The sequence below is a fragment of the Emydura macquarii genome, unplaced genomic scaffold, assembly GCF_026122565.2.
Source record: "Emydura macquarii macquarii isolate MOO-44397 ecotype Brisbane River unplaced genomic scaffold, CSIRO-AGI_Emac_v2 contig_476, whole genome shotgun sequence".
In the NCBI taxonomy this organism is placed as follows: Eukaryota; Metazoa; Chordata; order Testudines; family Chelidae; genus Emydura; species Emydura macquarii.
In genome coordinates, this window is record NW_027130613.1 from 943899 (window position 1) to 956652 (window position 12754).

General features: G+C 41.4%; 1 long non-coding RNA gene across 1 annotated transcript; it reads left to right on the forward strand.

Moving 5' to 3' along the window:
- The first annotated feature begins 5183 nt into the window (after positions 1–5183).
- Positions 5184–7397, forward strand: LOC137146725 (uncharacterized). The gene is made up of 3 exons (XR_010918021.1): positions 5184–5354; positions 6057–6219; positions 7238–7397. It is a non-coding gene; the product is annotated as an uncharacterized lncRNA (long non-coding RNA).
- Positions 7398–12754: the final 5357 nt, after the last annotated feature.

Consider the following 12754-nt stretch of genomic DNA (forward strand, 5'->3'; position numbering starts at 1 on the left):
TTTGTCTACTAGTCAGACATATTTTCCTGTTCATACCACACATTTACTTGCAGGAAGAATAGACTAGAATTCCTCTGGCATTGTTTCCAAGAAGAATGCAGTATTGTTTAAGAAGTCCATATCCTTTCTGTTAGAGCACCAAATGTTGATTTATAAACCTGTGCCAATAGAATGCAGCTGGCAAAACACTATTTAAATATACAGGCATTCCTATGCTTTATTGCTTTCCTTAATGAAACATTTATTTAATAAAGCCAAACTAATTAGCAGTGCTTAGTGAAGCTTAGCAAACAGTATCAACATCTGGGGCTAATTCACTAGCCACTGGGGTCTTGAACTTAGGCATTAACATTGTTATAATTTCCCTTTCCAAAAAACCTTTCATAATTCAAAATTAAGATTGATAATTTTGGGCATGAAATAGTAAGTTTCCAAATTGATTTAACTCTTTCTTTTATCATGTACATGGTAATTAAGGATGGCTAAATTGGCTGGACTAAAATAAGAATCATCACATATGGATCCAGACTTTTTAACAACCAGACCAACCCTCTAGCTCTGAAGCAGTGGGCTCAGGTTCCAGGAGGCATAAATGTGACTTAAAGCTACCTTTGTTCCCTCTATGCCGAATCAGGAGAAAGAGAGCCAGTCCCAAGGGTTTGGCCCTGTATTTTTAAATGGTGTAGGATCTTTGTAGAGAAAGTGTAATATTGGTTTTAGAGTGATAAGATAGAAATTGTGTTTCATTGTTTACAAATATACAATATGCTATAATCTTTGTAGGAAGTGTCAGCCTCCGTTATGTTTAATGAAAGCAAAGAAAAACTTGGAGACGTGCCAGAAGGGTAATGTTAAGAAGCTGTTCAGAAGCAGATGAAAACCCACTTGAGGGCAGCCAACTGTTATTTCAACACTGTGCTCAGACTAAAATGCTCTTTTTAGATTAGATGCATTATTCTGAGCAGTGCACCCACAGTTCAATATTGAGTCAGATTTAAAAACATATTTTGGGGACAGACAAAAGTTTCAGTTGATAAAAAAGTGTCAATGAGGGAAATGGTGCATGAGGGTATACAGGGCAGCTGTCTGGTATGTTACCATGGTTTTCTCCCACCTGCCATATCTTATATTTTCTAGCACATTAAGTTCTATTTTAACTGTCTTGGCTGCTTATCTGTCAGTGATACCAGGATAATGAAGGGGAGTCTGTATTTTGTCACCATTTTATAGTGGCTCTACTGGAATTTATTTTCCCTATGAATTGTACAATGAGGACAGCCCAAAGTCACCTTTTCCTGCAGAATCCAGCAGGGAAAGTATACAACCTGAAGAATGCTGCAGCAGTGTACCATCATAATTGGGGCTTGTTGATTAGTGTTTGGCAACAGCGTTCAGAGAATTTAGTCTTTGTAAAAAATTCACTGTCTAGTTCTGTTCTTTGTTAACTATTCTGTATTTGAAAAATATTTCATCATAAGTGAACAAAGAGCAGTCTATGAATTATTCACTGTTCACTGTTGAGATGAATACATGTTACATCATATACATGTATTCAGCAGGGAATACACTTATTCAACATCATATCTATGTATTCGACCAACCAAAGGAGCGCAGTGTAGAAGAGCTGCAAATTTTCTGGGTCGGATTAAGGCATACCTCATGCCCCAGAGCCTGCAGTTATGAGATGTCAAAAATCTGTTTTTATACAATATATTTTTTGCCACCCTCCGTGTTGCAAAGAAGTCATGTGTGAGTCCCTTACTATTGTCATGGGTCTGCTGGGGTGGTGTCAGAAGGGTCCCCACCCACACCAAGTCCTCTGCTCTGGTGGAAGAAAGCTTAGTCCTTCCCCTTCTAGGATAGACTCCCAGCCTGCAGTGAAACAGGCAGTACTGGTCCAAGAGTCTACCCAAAAGAGTGGAAATGGGGGTCCCCAGCCTAGCAGGTAATGTTTATGGTCCCTGCCACTACTTCCCCCCCCCCCCATTTTGTTCATTGTGTTAAAGTAATGAGAACTTGTATTTAACATTATTATTTTTATTCAATCATTACATAATACTGTGACCCGTCTGTGCCTAGGGTAGCCACCTGAAAATGCCAAGGCAGGCTGTAAAAGGAGAGCTGTTTCTCCCAATACTGGTGGGTGACATTGAAGTCAGACTTCCCAACCAGCCACAAACAGTGCTTCTGATTCCCCTCACTGGTTATCAAGAAGCCAATATACACAGCCCCCTTTCTTGCATTTCAGTCTCTGGCTCCCACTCAGCCACTGGGTCCAGTAAAGAGACCACTTATTTAAAACTCTGTGCTCTTTACCAAAAAAGTTTCTCCTGATCCCAAAGGGTCAGCCACAGTTCCAGATCAATATAAGTTTAGATCTTACCCAAAATACCATGCTGCCAGCCAATCCTTTAGTAACCACAACAAAAGGTTTTTTATAAAAAGAAAGAAACAAACTATAAGAGAAATGTTAAATAATTAAAGCAATCAGACACATACAATTGATTTGAAAATCCATATATATCAGGTTTCTAATAGAATTGTGGAGTTTGCAGGCCTGTATAGTCCCTCTGGTGTACATCCAGTACCTGGATGGGTCTCAGTCCTTTGTTTCACAACTTCTGTTCAGTTGTAGATGAGTTGATCCAGAGATAGGGTGAAGAGTGAAGACAAAATGGATGTGGGGCAGCTGCCTTTTATGTCCTTCAGCCTTTGCCATGCTGCTTGTGGAAATTTACAGGAATAAGATGGAGTCCAGGGTTACATGAGTAAATCCTGGTATATCCCTGGCTTCTCCCCCTGGGCCCCTTGTACCTGTGAATTTCTTTAATGGGTCATTAAGCAGGCTAGTGCTGCAGCCATCCTGTCTGTGGTGTCACCCAGACACAACACAAGTTGAAATACAGATACAAACATATCCATATCTTCCATTACACACATAACACATGAACATAAACATCATCTTATGTAGCACATTATAGCCTTTCTAATGGTACCTGACATGGCATATCTCACATGAATTATTATGATTCTGATGTATATAAAATATACAATTGTATATAAAATATACAATATATAAAATATAATAAATGCCCCTCCAATCTAGCCACCGTCACACCCCTAACACAAGATTGGTGTAGAAGGGAGTAATCAGAGTTCCTGAATACACCTCAAGGGCCCCCCTAATCCAGCCAGCATCACAACTACATAAACCACAGACTGCTGTTAACTGCAGCCTGCACTCCAGAGCTCTGCCTTCTAAATGCTTTTGGCCTTTATATCTACACCTCACAACCTTACACAACAACAGCTGCTCCACATACCAGCCTGGGGCACAGGCAAGATGGAGCCCCATATTGGGATGTGCCTAGGGCCTCTGCTTACCCATCAAGTGGATTTGCAACTTGGTGAATTCTAAAGGGCTTCAATACAGTCACATTAAATCAAAGCCTGGTATCTGCAAAATAGCCACACATTTTCCCCTCAATATCTGAGCCTCTCTAATCACAATGCACTGGCTGTTCCTTGAGAAACCTGTTGAATATGGAAGCAAATCTTTAGCTACTTCCTCCACTTCATATCAACAGTGTTTTGGGGTCAGTTTGTTTTTTAAACAAACATTCTAAAATGTCCCCTTTAAGATGACAAAGCTTTTGACAACTGCATATAACTCATTTCGGTCAGAAGCAAGGCCAAGAAAACAAAAGCTATATACGCAGTAATGTCCCCGATAACCATTACTGCTGCAGTTTGAGTTACTATTCAGATTGTATATTCGTTAGCACCGTGGCAGCTTACAAGTTCACTGGAACTGGCAATGAAAACAAGTGCTTTGTAGTAATCAACTGCAGGAAAAACATATTCTCACAAATGCTGGACATTTTACATAGTTCCAATGTGGTGACAAAAATCACACTTAAACCTTAAATGAAGACAACAGTTTGTGCTTATATTGTGCTTTATATTTTCAATTCCCTACATAAACTCTACCGATTAATCCTCGGAACACCTGTGAAGTAAGAAAGACTTATTAGTCATGCCCCTGCTCCCCAGTTTTTAAAGATGAGGGAACTGAAGCAGACAGATCAAGTGACTTGTTCAAGGCTACATGAAACATCAGTGGTAGAACCAGTATTTCAACTCAAGAGATCTTGTTCTGCAAGACCCCACTTGGCTTTAGGTAATGCTATCCCATTATGTTATAGTACTAGCTACTTAACACAGTGAATTAATTTTGCATGACATGATTGCAGGCACCAACCTTTCCTCAGCAGGCTAGCAGGCTGGTGTGAGAACAAGTCAATATGACATAGACACCAAACTTCACCTTCTAATTCAAGCACAGTTCAGGCATAGAAGGGTAGAAGTATTGATAAGAATTAGGACACTGCTACAGTTTAAAACAAACTCCTTGTAAAAAAAAAAAAAAGTACATACATCTGTTTTTTCCAAATGATAAGCAGGATAGTGTATGCTAAATACAGGCCCAGTCCTGTAAATCTGAGAAAGGCTTGAGTAATAAGCCTTTGCTCTGACATCAAATACTCAGAAGGAAATCTCAGCTCAAGACATTATTCATGCCCATGTCACCCATGTAGCTGACGTGCAGTTGGGTATACAGTTGAAAGTAATGGACACAGCCTGATACTCTTCTCCTACATTGCTTTGGCCCCTGTGGGTTTTCATTGGGGATACTCACTAGCCATATCCCAAATAGGGTCACTTCTTCCATCTCTGAGATACAGCAGTGCAGAGTTATGCAGAGATCTCCTCTGCAGAGTATAGCAGCGAGATTGCAGTTCTTTTGTGCTGATTCAGTGTTTGGCACTTCAACACAAATCTAGCGCAGTGGAATTGCAAACCCCACCTAATGATTCTGTGTGAGGTCAAGATTATCCCCTCCCATGTCAAAGTCCCTCCTCTGGGGAGGAGATCTCTGCGAGATTACCTTCAAGAGGATTTTCCTCCCAGCACTCCTGCCATGTCACTCCATCAGGAGATTGGAGTTTGGCCTTGTGACCGGGGGGAGGGGAGGTATTTGCCCTGCACTGGAGATGAAGGAGTTAAGCCAGTACTCTTGGCAGCAGAACCCACGTTTCCTCACCCCTACTCGGCTTGCTCCAACTGCTGCCTCAGTATAAAAGAGAGCAGCGCAGCTCATTCCAGGCTGGCTGCTGAGAAAAGAGGGACATGCCTTGCAGACTCCAGTTCAGAAGCAGTAGGAACCTGACTGTAGAAACCTGAGGCACTGAGATCCAGACACATGCCCAGGTACCTGTGGACTTCTGAGAGGGATTGGAGCTGCCAGGAACCACACACACTGATGACCCCAAACTACAGTACTGAAAGATATGGTAGGAACTGCCCGGGGGGAACCAGTATTAGTTTGCGGTGTAGTTGGTGTGGTTTGGTGGGATCCCTGCTGACTCAATGGTGGGATACTCTGCTGCTGTTAAGGCTATGGAACAGGGTGGGCCTGGGTCCTCCTACCCTAGCCATCAAACCCACCCTCCCACCTTGGGTGATGGCTCTATCACCTCCAGCCATTAGGCTGCGCCTCCCCGCAGGCAGGGGCAGCTATTGGCTCTGGCCATTCTGCCCAGAGGCCAAGGGCAGTCAGATAGAGTTAACTACAGAGCCATGAGTCCCATGCCCTGCCCCCAAAAGGGAAATGGGGCGTATTTGTACCTTGACAGGCCTCCCCAGAAAAGAGCATAGGATTGCCCCCAAACCTGGTAGATGTGTTGGGATTTGAGGCAGGCCATGGCCATCCATGCAGAGGCTCTGTGCCTCCATGTTGTCTCTGGGTCCTAGCAGACCTTCCTCCTCTCTGACTCCTTAGTCGCTCCAAAAGCTCCATCTGAGCTGGCTACCAGGGGATACACCTGGCTACCACAGCCCCTAGGACTCCCTGAGATAGGCACAGGAGCTATGCAGAAAAGATAATGCAGCCTGGCACTTTTTTCTCTCATATTCCATGGAGCAAGAGGGGATGACTTGCACCACACCACCATCACTACATAGAGCCCACCCATTTCTCCTTTTGGCTTGTCCAGTATCCATAGCCTCACCTCTCATGGACAACTCGGTGGGAGAAAGGAAGGGAACTGTGCCTCATGAAGATGGTAGAGTCCACTTTCCACATGGAAGCGAGGAGATCTACCTGTGGAAGGGAACTCCAGATATACGTCTGGGAATCATGCTTTCAGCGTAAGTGCGGTAAGACCTGGGATCTAGATAAGTAACATACTGTAAGAATGAAATAGAAAACATCCCCTCTGCCCCCAGAAAAAAGCAGCCCTTTCCTAATTTATGTATATATTGCAAAGATTTAAAAATAGCATCTCACTGCCGAACAAGCAGTTCTTATAGAGTATAGAGTCCGAGTGTAAAGCCAGACGGATCAGATCATCTAGGTACATTAGTCTTTCTGGTTTTCTACGATTGACTTTGTGAGATCTTTGGCAACTGCTTTGACTTCTTTGTGGCTGAGTGGTGGATCCTTACTGCTAGGGGCTGGGGACAAAAGCCAGTGTAGAAATGCAGAAGTTCACCATGTTGGAGGAGCAGGCACCAAGGCCTAAAGAGGCTAAGCTTGCCCTTCTGAGGAACTCTCTGAGGGTCTGAGATGTATGGATGAAAGTGTAAAAATATGGAAGATAAAAATGTCTAGCAATGACAAATGTGCCTCTCCTGTTCTGAGAAGACACTTGTGCTCAATTACATGTGCCTTCAGAGATTACATGCTCTCCCATGTAGTCCAAGTCCCTAAGGCTTTTAATTAAACAATGTTTGAGGAATAAGGCATTTCCTGGAGATTCATGACCAGCTGGGAGGAGCTCAAGCCATGAATCCTAGTTGGTGGTTGTGACGCTCGCTGGATTAGGGGACCATTTATGATATTTAACATCAATTTTTCAAAATTACAATAATTTGAGATATGCCATGTCAGGTATCATTAGAAAGGTTATAATTTACTAAGGATGATGGTATTGTTTATGTTCATATGCCCTATTTGTATTGGAAGTTATGGATACAGTTGATGTATCTGTATTTCAATTTGTGCTGTGTTTCTGGACAACACCCCAACAGGATGCCTGCAGTACTAGCCTGCTTAATGACCGATTAAGGAAACTTACAGGTACAATGGGCCCAGGGGGAGAAGCAGGGATACTCCTGATGAGTTACCAGAACTTACTCATGTGACCATCTTATTTCTGTAAATTTTCACGAGCAGCATGGAAAAGGCCAAGGGACATAAAAAGTAGCTGCACCACATCCATTTGGTCTTCAGTCTTCACCTACCTCTGAATCAACTCATCTACAACTAAGCTGTGAATCAAAGGACTGAGACCCATTCATGTACTGGATGTATACCAGAGGGATTATACAAGCCTGAAAACACCACAATTCTATTAGAAACCTGATATATATGGACTTTCCAATCATTTGTATGTATGTGATTGCTTTAATCCTTTAACATTTCTCTTAAAGTTTGTTTTTCCTTTTAAAATAAACCTTTAGTTTTAGTTACTAAAGGATTGGCTGGCAGCATGGTATTTTGGGTAAGAGCCAAACTCATATTAATCTGGTACTGTGGCTGACCCTTTGGGGTCAGGAGGAACTCTTTTTGGTAAAGAGCATAAAGTTTTAAATAACTGGTCTCTTTACTGGACCTAGTGGCTGATTGGGAGCCAGAGACTGAAATGCAAAGGGGGCTGTGTGTATTTTTATTTTGGCTTCTTGATAACTAGTGTGGGGAATCAGAAGCACTGTTTGTGGTTGATTGAGAAGTCTGACTTCAGTGTCACCCACCAGTGTTGGGAGAATCTGCTCTCCTTTTAAAGCCTGCCCTGACCGTGGCATTTTCAGGTGGCTAGCCTAGGCATGGACGGGTCACAGTTGTCCTAAGCAATGTCGTATTTTTCATGCAGTACTTTGACTCCCTTCTGATTTTTCTTTTGCATTTTGAGGGGCAGCTTGCATGTGACATCACTGATGCCAGCAGTATGACAACTGTATGTTGTGTTCTTCAGAGTCCCTCATGGCAATACAGGATGATGCTAGAAATAGATCTGAAAAAAGGGTGAGGGTGGGGGAGGAAGGAAGAGGTAAGGAGAAGGTAATGGTACTAAATATAGGGCTAACCATGGCCAAACCAGAACACACACCTTTGTAATAAACTCACTTTCTCAAAGTGATGAGAAATAGATGATGGAAGAGTGGACAGAGTTTTTATACTGCATAGCCCATGACTGGAAAGGTCTGGACATCTACTAACTTAACCAGAACAGCTAGGCTTCTTTTCATTTAGTTGTCTGTCTTGCCCATCATGGATTAAAAAAAATCCCCCCAATTATCCCATTACAATGAGCCCACCCAATACATGTGCTTGACAACTATTTCTCATACATGGTAGAGAATGGATAGCCTGTTCCATCCTAGGGCCAGAATTATTAAAATTCTTCAGCATCCATATTTGGGGACAGATTTTCTAAATGGCTCACTTCCCATTTAGGTATCTAAATGAGATGGCCAGATTTTCAAAAGACTTCAGCACATTGAATTGGCTGTGTCACAATGGGAGCAAAGTTGGGTGTGGAGCCTTTTTTAAATGTCAGCCTTGCTTATGGTGCTAACTGGGAGCTGAGATTGATTGAAAATTTAACTAAAAAAAAAATCTTTACCCTACTTAGCTGTCCAACTTATTTGTACACCATAAATGGTAAGTACTAGAAAATTTTCCTTTTCTGTCTTCACTGTCAATGTCATATAATTGATCTAAATTTGAGAGCTGAACAAATATTGCTTGCAATTACATTAATATAGATCCATTTGATTTAATTAGAATCCATTAGTTACTCTGATTTAGGTAGCTATAAGAGTGGAATTTGGCCTATTATCTGTAAAAGTCACAACACATACAGTGAACATATCCTTATTGGTCTCCTTTGTTGTATCTGGTGTTCCTGTCCGTTTAAACTATTAACCCTCTGTACTGTACTCAAATCTCCTTCCTGTCATACATTCCTGTGATAAGGAAACTTTGTAATTATAGTGAACTACTTATGATGATCAAAGTTATTCTAATCAGTTGATTAAAAGGTAGAGTGCTTCAGGGGAGCCAGACGGAAGACTGAAGACAAAAAAGGTCACTTAGTTTTTAATTTGACGATTGTATCCAAAAGTCCCTTATTTATAAATAAGTGTAATGTTCCACTGAATGAAAGAACAAACTAGTTTACTAATAGAACCATTTTAAAAGCAGTAATAAACACCAATAATTCCCTATCACATGGTATTTTAAAAATCTTGTTAAAAGTTAATATTCAGTAGAACAGTTAAAGAATTAATCAGGATTTTTTTATGGTTACTACTCAATTATTGAGATTCCACAGTCTTCTCTATGCTCAGAACAGAAAATACCTATGATACTTTTAAGAGAGTTAACTCTTGATTTTATGTTCATTGTATGATACTGATAATATATGCTTGACAAAGTGCTAATTACTAGAATATATTTTGCTTCAAAATACACCATGAACAAATTAGTACAGTGAAGTGTCGTGTGAATCCACAATCACTCTTTAAAAAGGAAATATTTTATCTTCATAGCAACAATAATTCTTGTTAAATGCTAACTCTACCTATAATACCAAATACTATGAAGGGTGACCTCTTCAGTAAATAATGTGCCAGTTCCTTTTTGATGGGGGAATGTAGTCCAGCAGTTTCGCTATACCTCTGATCAAAAGAAATACTCTTGGCTACCTAAACAATCCTCATTTTTTGCTTTTAGAGCAAAAAAGTTTATGTATTTATTAACACTTGAATAGTTCTACTTATGGGTGGGACACAGGGCCAGATCCTCAGCTGGTGTAAATTGGTGTTGCTCCACTGAAGTCAACAGAGCTATAACAGTGTGCACTAGCTGGGGATTTGGCTTGTGTTAGTAATACTCGTACATTGCTTACGAAAGATACAAACTACAGCAGAGCAGATTTAAAAAAATCCACAAATTGAGATGGCCATGTCATGGTAACATGTCAGTGTGGCCATGTCATGGTAACAAACCCTCATCACTTTTTGGAAGCCATGGTGAGAAGTGACAAAAGTAATGGGAACAGAGGACTCAGTCCGTAGAAATGAGGGCTTGTCTCACCTCTGCCAAGGTTTTCCAGTGTGAGCTACCTAACCTTTGAACACCAGCTGTCCCAGTGTGTAATTTAAAGTGTGCAAATAGTATCAAACGTACCAAGGTGCTTAATACAAGCTGTTTGCTAGATGCTTTGAGAGCCATGGAAGGAAGTTGCTGTACAAGAGCAAATAGGCTGAACTTACATTTAAAATGACTTATTAAAGCTCTAACATTGTTTAGAGCTGCCAGCAAGACAGCTGTAAAAAAGATTTTCAGTAGTGATGACAAGTACTTTGGCAAACTAGCACTGTAGCAAGAAACATCATGGCTGACTAGGGAGAAGAAAGATGTTGATCTCCTGTCATCAAGAACATTACAAAATAATGGGAAGTCTTTTGTGAGTGTTTCTTTGCACCATCATTATAAACAGCATAAAAAGGAGTCTGTGCATATGTAGTGTGCAAGTGAATGCATGTTTCATGGTCTGCATCTGTCTTACAGGGATACAATGTGCCTAAATATACAGAAATAGTGACATTTAAGAATTGTTAATAATTGGCGCGGGGGAAGAGAGGAGTCCCCATTTGGCAGAATGATGGTCACCTCACAGGTTCTAATAGGTTTAGATTTTAAAAGGCTGTTTATTGTTGGAGTTCTTCTTTTATTGCCATCCTTCCCTATTGTGTAAAGAAACAAATTACACTGAAAGCAGGGATTCCTGCTGGGCCTCTTTATTTGTAATTCAAATAATCCTTCCTATTTTTAGGAATGCCTCTGACTAAATTTTATACTTCCCAAACTGCTTTGCAAAATGGCCATAAAAATAGGCTGAGTTTGGGCTGGTACAACTGTCCACCTTCTGCCAGGACGATAGATGATATTAAAAAATGAAAATGCAATTTTCACACATGACTGTGTACTTAAATCTTCCCTCCCACCCCACATCTTGGAACTGTACTTTCAATTCCGGTGAGTTGAATAACTGACACATGTTTACGTAGAAAAATGGACAAATACTGTGACTAAATTTAATGGGCTGGAACGTCTCTTTTATAAATAAAAGCTTTTTTACATTGGCATTCTGGTCTGCTGGGTACAGAATATGCTTTAAAAAAAGCTTAATTACATGCTTAACTGATAAACTAATAGTTCCAGTGGGAGTCACTTTGTTTTATTAAGAATGAATAAATATATATTTACCCAAGATGGAGCATTTTCACTCTCTTGAGTGAAAGATACAGGGATACTTGCTACCCAACAATGAAAGATTTTAAAGGAAAAAGCAAAGGAAGGTCCCCACCAAACTATTAATAAAAATCCCACAGAGCAGTGAAATGATAAAACAACATTCCAGCCTCCTGTGCCTTATTCAACAGTTTTCACACTATTAAAATCCACTGAATAAGCAGGGGTTCTACCAGAGTCTTAAAATTTCACCACTCCTGTAAAGATGCTTCTTTCCTCAGAGGGAACTCCAATGAACAACATTGAGAAGCTCCCTGCCTGCAGATGAAATGAATGTTTAGGTTGTGGAGCTTGTACATTCATCAAGAAGTGGCTTAGTTTAATTTTCTCATCTACATGTACAAATTACATAAACTGAATTAGAACATTAAGGTTGCAATGTCAAATACTCAAAGGTTATGAAATGCCAGAATTAAGGTTGCCTGTACAAATTTAATTCAGACACTTTGTGTATATACATTGACATCTTCAATTATATGATAATTCTACCTTTTCCACAGGACCTCGTCGTCATAGCACACCCTCACCTCATGGGCTCACCCTTATGCCTAGTTATGGCATTGTAGGGGTCCTCATCTTTTGCACATAAACCCTGGTGGCCACTTCTTTGGCCTCACGATGGATGGGAGAAGATAGGGACAGGCCATCTCTATCTGGGTGGCCAATGGCCTGGCCCTTCAGCCAAGTCTCCTACACGTTAAATTCCCATCTGGGGGGTAACAGATCCAACTATATGTCTTATAACTGATAATTCTCCTACCCTACCTCTCAGGTTTTCTGCTTTTCCCCTACTCCTGGGACCTGTAGAGTTCTCCTAAACAGTTTCTTCTCCAACACGTTTAATCAGGGACTGTAGCAATTTACCTCACGGATCTCCCTGTTCCTCGCAAGCCCTGTCTCAGGGCTCCTCACACATAAACCTGACCTGTTTTCTTACAGAGATTTTCCAGCATGGCTTCCTCAGTCTTTCCTAGAGCAAGAATAAAAATTGTTCCTCACTCCTAGGTCTTCCTTTGATCAAGGTCACAACTCAGTGTAAGTAGTCTTCTCCCTTATCCACTGCAGCTGGGGTTGGTCATTATAATTAAGCTCCATTACACCCAACTGGGATCATAAATCATCACTACGTTGTTAGATCCCCCACTAAGGCTGAGGGAAAGTGAGGGCAGGAGCAGCAGGGGCTGAGCAGGGAACAATAGCTGGGGGCCAAGGCCAGGCACTGGGGGCTGAGCCAGGAACCCTGGCCAGGAGGCGGGACTGGGAGCCAAGGCTGGAGCCATGCTGGGGGGGTGGGGCTAGAGAAGAGCTTTGGACAGAGAAGGGTGGGGTGGCACTCCCTGCCCGTCCCCCATGGGGACTAGCCTGCTGCAC